Genomic DNA, 13,408 nt, shown 5'->3' with positions numbered 1-13,408 from the left:
CAGTCAAGCTGTCTCTACAGGAAGGAGGTTGGGGTTTTCCCCACTCAGCCATGATTGGGATTTTTCCATTTTATTTCCCAGTTTAGACAGTCCAGCAGCAATTGCAACATGGTCCATTCATTACATTTCTAGCTAACAGGCACATGACTTCTTTGTTTAGGTACTGCCATAAGATTCTGCATACAGTCTACACTAAACAGCAGATTTAATTGACATGTTGGTACAAGCCAGAAGCCACCAGAGCTGGTGTGACCCAGGGCTCCTACCAGTGCAGCTGAACCACTGATAGCACTAGTGGGAATTTCCTGGTAAAATTCCTAGTGGGCGTGGCGTGCTGTTAAGAGATCAGCCCTGAAGCTTTGATAAGAACCCTCCATCAGCCTGGGGTGGTGGGGGAGATAGAATCCAGCTGGGGCTCCCATTTTGCTGGCTACTCATTGTATGACTGGTTGATTCTGCTAAATGTGGCACTAAGAATGGATCTGTAGAGCTAAAATGCTACATGAACATGCGGCCACCTTCACGGCACATCTGCAAATGAGGTTTCAGAGTTATCCATTATGTACAGCTTATCGAGGCAAAACCAAAGGAAGAGAATTGGCTGGGGGGGGGTGTGTGTGGAAGCAACCACTGGAGCCCATAATATCTTGCCTTAACTACTATGTTCTAGAGCGGGGGTGGCCAAACTGCACCTTGGAGCTGCATGCAGCTCTTTTCCAGTTACAGTGCAGCTGGTGGAGCTCCCCCACCTCATTCTCTGCCTACCAGACTGGGATGGCGGGAGGAGCTCAGGTTTTTTGACCTGTGGTGGCACTAATGGCTTCTGCCAGAGACAACTGGTGCCTGCTGAGAATGGGAAAGGGGGCGAGGGGGCCACAATTTAAAGATTTGCCTCCCCAACAGCTTGAGTCACACATCCCCCAGGCATGCCCCCGCTTTTACCCTCAGCGGTCCCTCCCTGCAGCTCCCAGGTGTTACTCCAGTGGAGAGGCAGTGGCAAATAGCTGGGACCTGCAGGGAGGGACAAAAGCTTTAGCTCAGCAGGAAGTGGCAGCAGCAAAAGCAGCAGCTATCCCTGCAGATCCCAGCTGTTCGCCACTTCCTCTTGCCACAGCCACAGCTCCCAGCTTGCTGGCTACAGCAGTAGGGTTGCCAACTTTCCACTCCCACAAAACCAAACAGCCCTGCTCTGCCCCTTCTCTGAGGCCCCTCTTATGCTCCACCCCTTCACTGAGGCTCCACCCCCACTCACTCCATCCCTAGTCCCCTGTTGCTCCCTCTCCCCACCCTCACTCACTCACTCATTTTCACTGGGAGGATTCAGGGGGTTGGGGTGCAGGAGGGGGAGAGGGCTCTGGCTGGAGATGGGATCCAGGGTGGGGCCAGAAATGAGGTGTTCAGAATGTGGGAGGGGGCTCTGGGCTGAGACAGTGGGCTGGGATGCGGGAAGGGGTGAGGTCTCCAGCTGGGGGTGTGGGGTCTGGGAGAGGGCCAGGGATGAGGGGTTTGGGGTGTATGAGGGGGCTCCAGGCTGTGGGGTGGAGCTGAGGGGTTCAGAGTTTGAGAGGGGGCTTTGGACTGAGGAAGGGGTTTGGGGTGTAGGAGGGAGTATGGGCTCTGGGCTGGGGGTGCAGGTTCTGGGGTGGGGCCAGAAATGAGGGGTTCAGGGAGGGGGATCCAGGCTGGGGCAGGGGGTTGGGGTGCAGGGGGGCTCTTTCTGGGGGCACAGGCTCTGGTGTGGGGCTGGAGATGAGGGATTTGGGGTGCAGGAAAGTGCTCTGCACTGCAGCTGAGGGGTTCAGAGTGTGGGAGGGGCCTCCAGGCTGGGGCAGAGGGTTGTGGTGCTGGGGGGTGAGGGCTCCGGCTGGGGCTGCGGGCTCTGAGGTGAGTCTGGGGATGCGAGGTTTGTGGAGGCTCAGAGTTGGGGCACAGGCTTACCTCAAGAGGCTCCTGGTCAGCAGCGCAGTAGGGAGCCTGTCTTGGCTCTGTGCTGCGCCCCAGAAGCAGCCAGCGGCAGGCCCGTCTCTGAGGCGGGAGGGACCAGGACGCTCCACGTGCTGCTCTTGCCTACAAGCACCGCCCCCCACAGCTCCCACTGGCCACAGTTCCCAGCCAATGGGAGTGCGGAGCTAGTGCTTGGGACGAGGGCAATGCACAGAGTTCTGTGGTACCCCCGCCTAGGAGCCAGACCTGCTGGCCGCTTCTGGGGCACAGCGCAGTGCCAGGACAAGTAGGGACTAGCCTGCCTTTGAGTACGTCTGCACTATGGGATTATTGCGATTTTACATAAACCAGTTTTGTAAAACAGATTGTATAAAGTCGAGTGCACGCAGCCACACTAACCACATTATTTCGACGGTGTGCGTCCATGGTCCGAGGCTAGCATCGATTTCTGGAGCGTTGCACTGTGCGTAGCTATCCCGTAGCTATCCCATAGTTCCCGCAGTCTCCCCCGCCCCTTGGGATTCTGGGTTGAGAGCCCAGTGCCTGATGGGGCAAAAATCATTGTCACGTGTGGTTCTGGGTACAGCCTCACCCCTCCTTTCATGAAAGCAGCAGACAACCATTTCGCGCCTTTTTTCCTGGGTGAACTGTGCAAACGCCATAGCACAGCAAGCATGGACCCTGCTCAGATCAAGACCGCAATCGTGAACGTTGTAAACACCTCACATATTCTAGTGCAGTCTGTGCTGAACCGGGACCTGCAAAGCCAGGCGAGAAGGAGGCGGTGGCTACGGCAGCGCGGCGACGAGAGTGATGAGGACATGGACATAGAATTATCTCAAACCGCGGGCCCCTGCGCTTTGGAGATCCTGCTGGTAATAGGGCAGATTCTAGCCATTGAACGCCGATTTTGGGCCCGGGAAACAAGCACAGACTGGTGGGACCGCATGGTTTTGCAGGTGTGGGACGATTCACAGTGGCTGTGAAACTTTCGCATGCCTAAGGGCACTTTCATGGAACTTTGTGACTTGCTTTCCCCTGCCCTGAAACGCCAGAATACCAAGATGAGAGCAGCCCTCCCAGTGGAGAAGCGAGTGGCAATAGCCCTCTGGAAGCTTGCAACGCCAGACAGCTACCGATCAGTCGGGAATCATTTTGGAGTGGGAAAATCTACTGTGGGGGCTCCTGTGATGAAAGTAGCCAAAGCAATCATTAAGCTGCTGCTACGAAAGGTTGTGACTCTGGGAAACGTGCAGGTCATAGTGGATGGCTTTGCTGCAATGGGATTCCCTAACTGTGGGGGGACGATAGATGGAACCCATATCCCTATCTTGGCACCGGAGCACCAGGGCACCCAGTATGTAAACCGCAAGGGGTACTTTTCAATGGTGCTGCAAGCACTAGTGGATCACAAAGGACATTTCACCAACATCCACATGGGATGGCCAGGAAGGGTTCATGACTCTCGAGTCTTCAGAAGCACTGCTCTGTTTAAACTGCTGCAGCAAGGGAATTACTTCCCAGACCAGAAAATAACAGTTGGGGATGTTAAAATGCCTATAGTTATCCTGGGAGACCCAGCCTACCCCTTGATGCCATGGCTCATGAAGCTATACACAGGCAGCCTGGACAGTGGTCAGGAGCTGTTCAACTACAGGCTGAGCAAGTGCAGGATGGTGGCAGAATGTGTATTTGGCCGTTCAAAGGCGTGCTGGCGCACATTACTCACTCGCTCAGACCTCAGCCAAACCAATGTCCCCTTTGTTATTGCTGCTTGCTGTGTGCTCCACAATCCGTGTGAGAGTAAGGGGGAGACCTTTATGGCGGGGTGGGAAGCTGAGGCAAATCACCTGGCCGCTGATTACGCGCAGCCAGACACCAGGGCGATTAGAAGAGCACACCACGAAGCGGTGGGCATCAGAGAAGCTTTGAAAACGAGTTTCATCACGGGCCAGGGTACTGTGTGACTGCTGTGTTTGTTTCCCCCTTCATGAACCACCCCCCACTTTATTGACTCCTTCCCTGTAAGCAACCCTCCCTCCCCCTTCGATTACAGCTTGCTTAAGGAAATAAAGTCACTATTGTTTAAAATTCATGTATTCGTTATTAAAAAGTCATTATAAAAAGAGGGAGAGAACTGACAAGGTATCCCGGGTGTGGTTTGGGAGGAGGATAGGAGGGAAGGAAAAGGCCATTAAAAACATTTCAATGTAATGACAGCCTTTTGGTTGGACTGACCACGGGGGTGGAGTGGGCGGGTGCACGAAGCCTTCCCCCATGCGTTCTTACACATCTGGGTGAGGAAGATATGGAACATGGTGAATGGTGGAGGTGGTTACACAGGGGCTGCAGCAGCACTCTGTGACCCCGCCGCTCTTCCTGAAGCTGCACGAGACATCGGAGGATATCAGTTTGATCACGCAGCAGCTCCAGCGTTGCATCCCACGACCGCTGATCTTCTTGCCTACACCTCTGATCTTCCTGCCACCACCTCTCATCTCGAGCGTCTCTCCTATCCTCACGTTTGTCCCTCCTGTCCTCACGTTGGTCCCTCCTGTCCTCACATTCACTGGCATCTTTCCTGTACTTTGCTACCACGTCCTTCCACTCATTCAGATGAGCTCTTTCATTGCCCGTTACTGCCATGATTTCCAAAAACATTTCGTCTCTCATCTTCTTTTACCTCCGCCTTATCTGAGCTAGCTTTCGGGATGGAGTAGGGAGGCTTGAAAAATTTGCAGCTGCATGAGGGAGGGAAAAAAGGGAGAGAAGTATTTTAAAAGATACATTTTACAGAACAATGGTTATACTCTTTCACAGTGAACAATACTATTCACCTTACATAGCACATGTGATTTCACTACAAGGTCGCATTTTGCATCTTAATATTGAGTGCCTGCGGCTCTGGTGTTACAGATCTCACAGATGCAGGTCCGGGCATCAGAATTCAGCTTGCATGCGGCCACGGTAAGCCATTGTCTTTTGGCTTCTCCAGCCTTCATATACACAGTGCCCTCTGATGCTTCTTTCCTGTTAACACGCAGCAGCAGAAGCCAACCTCCACCATCCAATTCTCTAGGATGATTGCTTTACCCCTCCCCCCACCGCATGGTTGGTATCATGGAAGATCACTGCTAATCGTCCCCCTTCCCCCCCCCCCCCCCCCCCCCGCCGCATGGCTGGTAGCTGGGAAGATTCCTGCTAGCCAAATGCAAAAAAGCTCAGCGCTATCCTTCCTCCCCTCCCCCCGCTTGGCTACGTGCAAGGAAGGATTTCTTTAAGCAACAGCCCAGTAGGAAAATGGCCATCTCTGTCCCCTTAATTAAATTCCTGAATTTCAGCCAGGTTACCATGAACGATAACACTCTCCTGAGGATAACAGAGCGAGATAAAGAACGGATGTTTCTTGAATGCCAGCAATCACCGGGACCATACGCAGCTAGGCTTTGTCATGCAATGATACCCGATTACTTGCTACATGCATGGCGTGGTCAAGTGTCCTACTATGGTGGACGGAACAAGGCTGCTTTGCCCAGAAACCTTCTGCAAAGGCTTTTGGGGTACCTCCAGGAGCGCTTCATGGAGATGTCCCTGGAGGATTTCCGCTCCATCCCCAGACATGTTAACAAACTTTTCCAGTAACTTTACTGGCCACGAATGCATCCCAAGCCCTCATGGCAAATCAATCATTAAAAAACACTTGCTTTTAAACCATGTTTTATATTTACAAAGGTACACTCACCAGAGGTAGCTTCCATGGCTTCACTGTCTGGGCTAGTGGCTTGGGAGGGCTGGGAGGGTAATTCCGTCTGGGTCACAAAAATCTCCTGGCTGTTAGGGCTAATGGAGTGCTGCGTGCTCTCTGCAAGGTCGTCCTCCTCTTCCTCCTCCTCCTCCTCATCTTCCCCCTCCGCAGAATCCTCAGCCATGGTTGAGATTACAACCCCCACCTCGGAATCCACGGACAGGGGTGGGGTAGTGGTGGCGCAGCCCCCTAATATTGCATGCAGCTCAGCATAGAAGCGGCATGTTTTCGGCCCTGACCCGGACCTTCCGTTTGCTTCTTTGGTTTTCTGGTAGGCTTGTCTGAGCTCCTTAACTTTCACTCTGCACTGCACTGAGTCCCTGGTGTGGCCTTTTTCCATCATAGCCTTGGAAATTTTTTCAAATATTTTTTCATTTCGTCTTTTGGAACGGAGTTCTCTTAGCACTGAATCCTCTCCCCATACAGTGATCAGATCCAGTACCTCCCATGCGGTCCATGCTGGAACTTTTTTTCGATTCTCAGGAGACTGCATTGCTACCTGTGCTGATGAGCTCTGCGTGGTCACCTGTGCTGATCAGAGCTCCACGCTGGCCAAACTGGAAATGAAATTCAAAAGTTCGCGGGGCTTTTCCTGTATACCTGGCCACTGCATCCAAGTTCAGATTGCTGTCCAGAGCGGTCACAGTGGTGCACTGTGGGATACCGCCCAGAGGCCAATACCGTCGATTTGTGGCCACACTAACCCTAATCCGATATGGTAATACCGATTTTAGCGCTACTCCTCTCATCGGGGAGGAGTACAGAAACTGATTTAAAGAGCCCTTTATATCGATATAAAGGGCCTTGTAGTGTGGACGGGTGCAGCGTTAAATTGGTTTAACGCTGCTAAAATCGGTTTAAACGCGTAGTGTAGACCAGGCCTTAGACCCGCAGCACCGCCAACCAGACTTTTAACAGAGCCACCAGGGTCCCTTTTTGGCTAGGCATTCTGGTCAAAAACCAGACATCTGACAACCCTATCCAGCAGCTGCTGTGCAGAGACAGGGCCTGGCGACAGCATGTAACCAAGCAGACCAGCAAACCCTGGTAAAAATCTGGGAGGGTACTTGACCCCCAAATGCCCCTCCACGCGTCACCTCTAGCTTCTGACCAGCAGAGGGGGGCTGGTCTCAGGGCTTCAGCTCCATGGGGCGCACCTGCTGGGGCTCGAGGCCTCAACAGGAGCAGGGCTGAAGCCCCAAGACTGGGCAGGCACCGCCCACAAGGCTGAAGCCCCTAGCCCCACCATCTCACTGTGACTCTAAAGTTTTGAGCCCTGGCAGGCCACACCCTGCTGGCAGTGGCAGATTAGCCACTGGGCCAACGGGGCCCATGCCCATAGACCCCAGCCAACTGGGGATCCCCCGGAAAAAGTCCATCGCCCGGCAGTGGAAGCCTGGAGCCCCAGCTACTGGGCAGGCGGGCAGGGCGGGAAAGCCCCCGCACTCCAATCCCACTCCCCAGCAGCAGCAAGGGAAGCTCCAGGGCCCCCAACCTTGTTATCATAGTATAATTCCCAATTCTGGACCTTAGCGTCCAAAATATGGGTACTAGCATGAATTCCTCTAAGCTTAATTACCAGCTTAGATCTGATAGGCTGCCACCAATCAGGACTTAGAGTAGAGCGCCTGATAGACTCTGGTCTCCCCCCAAAACCTTCCCTGGGGGTCCCAAGACCCAAATTCCTTGAGTCTCACAACAAAGGGAAATAAACCATTCCCTTTCCCCCTCCCTTCTCCCTCCCAGCATCTTCCCGCCCTGGGAACACTAGGAGATCGCCTGATTCAACTTCTTGAATCACCACACCGAGAGGAGTGTTACCTTCCCCCTCCCTTCTTCCCCCTCACCCAGAGGCCATACAGATTCAAGCTGCGTGAATCTAACACAAAGAGAAAAGTTATCCTTCCCTTCTCCCCACCAATTTCCTGGTGAGTACAGACACAATTCCCTTGAACCTTAACTAGGAGAAAAAAATCAAACAGGTCTTAAAAAGCAAAACTTTTAATAAAAAAAGAAAGAAAAAGTAAAAGGTTTATCTCTGCACTTTAGATGGTAAAAAGTTACAGGGTCTTTTAGCTTATAAACAATAGAAAGAAACTTTCTCCAGCAGAAACACAATTTAAGCTACTTCCAACAAGTACACATATGTAAATGAAAAAAAAAACAAATTAAAAGACTATGAGAGCCTTTTCTTACTTACAATTCTGAATAGATAAGAGGTTGTAGCAGGGAGATTGGCAGAAACCTGGTTGCACCACTAGTCCCATCAAGGACCCAGAGAGAACAAAGCCAAACCCAAAACCCACAAACAAAGGCTTCCCTCCCATGAGATTTGAAAGTATCTTGTCTTCTGATTGGTCCTCTGGTCAGGTGTTTGGGGTCCCTGTTTGTTAACCCTTTACAGGTAAGAGAGACATTAACCCTTAACTATCTGTTTATGACACTTGTGCCCAACAGAAGCTGCAGGGCGGCAAAGGAAGCTCCCAGAACCCCCCAACCCCATCCTGGGCAGAAGCCACAGGGCAACAGGGGAAGCCCCTAGCGCCCTGACCCGACCCCGGCAGAAGACTTTTGCTGACTGGGCAGTCATGCTTTATTATTATTACTTATTTGCACCCATGTGCCAGGTGCTGCCCCCAACATAAAGTGAGATACAGAGCCTGCCTCAAAGAGCTGATGAGTTTTACTCAAGAAGCTGTGTTGTTCAGTTATACAGTATGTGAGGTACTGTACTGGAAAATGGCAATATTCCCTGCAGTTGTTCAGTGTCCCTGGTAAAGGTATCCTGGACCTTTCACTGCCAAGTCACAGATCTGAATATATCTCCAGTTGGTAGGGACTGGAAGTCAGAATCATCTGATAGTTGTTCAGGGATATACAGTATGTGAAAGCAATGGCTGGTTTCATTCCAATTCTTCCTGGCCAATGAATGTCCATTCAAATATACGTCAAGGCTGATAGTCATATTTGGGTTTTGGATTTGGTCTGATATTCATATAAGACTAGTAATAGCAGCTTCACTCAGACATTGCTCAAACAAACTATATGAAGCCTAGATTTACTGGAGCTTTGCTGACCTGGGTGTGGGGAAAACCCTTCTGCAGAGGGGGATTCTCGCCACCCACTTGCCCCCCACATTCAGACATATCTGAGTTCTGCCTCCTGTCTAGTGGCCTGTAGCATTTCCTGATGGCCTAGTACAACATCCCACAGCGGCTGTCTGGCTTAGAGGTGCACTTGCTCCCCGAACCTTTGTAGTTTTGCCCTGCAGGGGAAAAAATGTGACACTGAGATGTTGCAATGTCGCATCATAAAGGAAAAAAAAGAGGGATATCTCCCTCCTGCGCCTGAAGTACTGTTGGGTATTTCATTCCTTGCAAACTGTTTTAGCAGTTCAGGGGAAACCGAGACTTTTCTATGGAAATCAGGGTACATGGCAACCCTGCAGGGAGGGCAGACAACAAACCTGGCAGGCTTCCCTACTCAGCTTTCTTTAAATAGGCAATTAAACTGCAGGATGACAATGAGGGAAATTTCATAGCACACAAAGGAAAATCACAAACATTTATATTGTTGTTTACAGATGGGTTTGCAAGCTCCGTGTCACTGAGTAGGTGCAGATTATACTGGCTAGTCCCTTTTCCATTTCAAATTTTCTTTCATGTCTGCAGTGTCACCAGCTCAGCACTTTATACATGCAAAGGTCTTAAACTTTCCCCGCTGCATCATCTTGCATGGTTATAATCAGCTTCTGCCCGTACTTCAATGGGAAATTTATAATAATAATGACACATAGGTAAATAGTGCCTTCATCTCAGGATCTCAAAGTGCTTTGTCAGTTTCCTTTCTGCATCAAGCTTTTTGACGGGAGTTCAATGCAAAAGTGAGCTGACTAGGATTGAATAGCCCTCGTCAGCTTCGCTTTGCAAGTCAGTTCTATGGCTAAAGGGCTTTACGAAGACAGGAACTGACAAACCTTCGTTTTGTTTTGCATCAAAGGCTTTACACAGTTGGAAAGGGAAACTGACTAAGTTACTTTGCAACCCGCTTCCTCTGAAAAGCAAGTGAAGGGAAACACTGACAGACACTCCCCATAGATGTGGTGATCTAGGAATCCTTTTTTGCCTAGCCCTAAAAATAGCCTTGCCAGGGGCAGGAAAGCAAGAGAGTCAGTGGGACCCATGTATTATATAAAGTGAAAGAAAGGCCATTTTGACTTTGGGGACTATAATTCCACTTCATGGGTCTTGTGAGCTGGGCTTGTTCCTGTCTAAGAGATTATGAAGTCATCTCAGTGGAATGATAGCCCAGAATTCCCCTCTATTTGTCACATATTTTGTATGTCATATCTGGTTAGCCTATTATGAAAATCCCTGGTTTTGTAAAGAGCCAAATTTTCAGCCAGGCTTAACATGATCTTCAACTGTGGGTGACAGATTGTACTGCCTAATGAAAGGCATCCACCCACCTCACACACACAAACCTCACATTTCCTGTTCACCTGACCTGCATATGCAAATACAGGGTTTGCACACACAAAACAAGTGCACACTACTAGTTGCATGCACAAAGGTGGTTGTACAAAATCAAAATCAAAGCCCAAGCCTGAAAATCTGGCTCACGGTGAGCAAGAATTTTAGCACTGGTCACCCCTTGTTCCGAGAAATGGATAAAGTGAGTTCATGCAGAAAGTCTGTCCCACAGAGAGATGTTTGTGTGTCCTAGCTGCCATAAGTACCCTGCACACGAGAATAAAGACAGACCCAGTCAGGAGAGGGGGGCCACATTTTCAAAATCAAAACGGGGGGGGGGGGCATTTTGGGGGGATTGCCAAACAGTCCTTCTAGAGCCAACCAACATTTGTTCTTTTAAATGTGAACCTTTGTCCTTCCAGCTTGAGTCAAAAGCGGCACATGATTTTCTCCATAATTTAGTGTACTGAGTGAGTTTATCATGAAAAGTTGAACCAGTGGGTTGACAGTCACCTGAAGCAAAAAAGCAGCTCTGATAATATCTATACCCATTCCCCTTTTCTCTTCACTCCAAACACCATTCATCAGCCTGATGTCACATTCCACTGAACTACTTGACCCTAGTCTGTGTAACAGGATGTCTTGAACACAGGACATTTTGTAGTTTATATATATATAAGATTGACGACACATAAAACCAGGGAATTTCAAGTGTCCTGAAAGAAGTTCTTAGGACTTCGTATGATAAAAAACAGGACATATGGTCACTTTAGGTCAACCAAATATTTTGCTCAGTGTTATGCGAAGTATAATTTGTAGCCTGTAAAAGGTTGAGAATCCCACAATCCTGTATTTACTGAAAGCTGAAAACAGAGAGGCACCGCTGTAAGAACAACCCTCCCTCCACAGCTTGCCTAGGCAGTGGGAATAAATTTCACTGTCAAATCAGGATCCAGTTTGAATCCTAACTCTGACATTCATGCTGTTGGCCCTTACTAGAGCTGGGAAGCTGTAATTTGAAGAGAATTTGGTTCTGTCCAGATCAACAGATGCCACCATGGCACAAGCCCAATAAAGGGAGGAACTAGAATATGAGGAGCACTGAGGCATTGCTGTGCTCCTTCAGAAAGGAATTCCCCTGGGGGCCCAACAGGATGAGCAAATGCAACGTGCTGGAATAATAAGTCTCTTCCCCACACGTGAATCCTCCCAATATGTTTATGATGTAGGGAAATAATTGCTATTTGTGTTCATAGATTCCAAGCCCAGAAGGGTCTATTGTGTCTGGTCTGACCTCCTGTAAAACACAGGCCATAGGACTTTCCCCAAAATATCCCTAGAGCAGATCTTGTAGAAAAACATCCAACCCTGATTTTAAAATTGTCAGTGTTGAAGAATCCACAGCAACCCTTGGTAAATTGTATCAATGGTTTAACAAATGGGGAAACCAAGGAGGAGAGTTTAAGTGATTTGTTTCATGTCAGAGGGTGAGTCACTGTCAGTACTGGCCTTAGAACACACGTGTTCCTGGCTTCCAGTGCTGTGCTCAGACCAGTAAGCCTCACAGCCGCTATCATACTCCAAGATCAAAGCCTCTTTGTCCATCTACGGAAGCCCAGACCCATTTAACTGGAAGAAGCCTGCTTTGGTGCACCACAGGAAGCTAAAGAGTAGATGTCTTGAGATCAGAGGAGTGCTGTAGAGAATTGTCCTCTTTGTTAACACACTCAGTCCTGTAAACAGGATTTGTAAGTCTCATACTGAGCTGAGGACAAACTCCCAGTGATAATGATAATCAGGAGAAAGGAAAGCACAAAATGAGAGTAGTCATTGAAAACATCACGGTTAAAGAGTTTGATCCTGAGAGATGCTAAGTGCCTACAAATTCCACTGAAATCAGGGGGTGCTCAGCACCTCTCAGGGCTTGTTTGTCAGCATAAGTAATCTACCTCCCAAGAGGTGGCAGCTACAATTCTTCCTGTGACCTACCACTGTCTATATCGAAACAGACTTCAAGGAGAAACTGCAGAACTGGCATTAATTTGCAAACTGGACACCATCAAATTAGGCCTGAATAAAGACTGGGAGTGGATGGATCACTACAAAAACTAATTTCCCCCCTGCTAATACTCACACCTTTGTGTCAAATGTTTGCAATGAGCCACCTTGATTACATTGGCCTTATTAGTATTCATCCCTTCATGTCGACTGTTGAGAATATCCCACTTCTACCCCTCCACTTGGTAAGGCAACTCCCATCTTTTCATGTGCTGTGTATTTATACTTGCCTCTGTATTTTCCACTCCAGGCAGCTGATGAAGTGAGCTTTAGCCCACAAAAGCTTATGCCCAAATAAATGTGTTAATCTCAAAGGTGCCACAAGGATGCCTCATTGTTTTTACATCAAAGATTAGATCATCTTAATAATGTCACTCAGGGCACATTGATTTTTCACACTCTGAGTGATGTAGACCTGGCCTTCATTCCCAGCAAGCTAAGATGCAAATCTACATCACTCTAGCCTGTTGTGCACTAAGTCGCCGTGTGGACCCTGCTACCACATACGAAAAGTTCTGTAGTGAGCAGTAGTTAGTAGGACTGTTTCAAACAGGAGAAGGGAACTTTTAGTGCATGGCAGCAGGGTCCACTAGTGACTAGGGTATGTCTACACTTAAAACACTACAGGGTAGACACTACCTACACCAATGTGGCGAGGGGAATCTCACATTGTTATAGGTAATCTACCTCCCCCCACGGGCAGTAGCTAGGTCGATGGAAGAATTTTTCTGTCACCATAGTGCTATCTATACAGGGACTTAGGTCAGCTTAATAACACCACTCATGGGTATGAGTTTTTCACACCACTGACCAACGTAGTTAAACTGACTTAATTTTCTAGTGTAGCCCAGACCTAAGTGTGCAGAAGGTTAGAATGCTGTAGATTTACACTCCCAGCTTGCTGGGCACTAACTCTGCATATAGACAAGCCCTTAGCTTTTAGGGGTTTGGCTTTGTTAGAATGCACAGCCAGGCGACCCACTTTGCCTGGATGGCAGCTTCCTTTCTTTTACTAGATGGAAAGTCCAGAACAGGAATGAAGGAAGTGAAGGAAAGCAAGAAGTGGTGGTAAATGCAAATATTTGAAGCACAGAAAAGGTCCAACATGTAAGGCATTTCTAGCATGTGC

At 49.1% G+C, this 13,408-nt stretch overlaps 1 long non-coding RNA gene across 1 annotated transcript in view; it reads left to right on the top strand.

Moving 5' to 3' along the window:
* Window positions 1-387: 387 nt before the first annotated feature.
* LOC127051561 (uncharacterized) overlaps window positions 388-13,408 on the top strand; it is a 40,289-nt gene continuing 27,268 nt past the window's right edge. The window contains exon 1 of the long non-coding RNA XR_007774512.1: window positions 388-542. This is a non-coding gene — a long non-coding RNA (uncharacterized LOC127051561). The remainder of the gene's footprint in view (window positions 543-13,408) is intronic.

Source organism: Gopherus flavomarginatus, chromosome 5, assembly GCF_025201925.1.
Source record: "Gopherus flavomarginatus isolate rGopFla2 chromosome 5, rGopFla2.mat.asm, whole genome shotgun sequence".
NCBI lineage: Eukaryota > Metazoa > Chordata > Testudines > Testudinidae > Gopherus > Gopherus flavomarginatus.
This window is presented reverse-complemented; position numbering and strand designations above follow the sequence as displayed.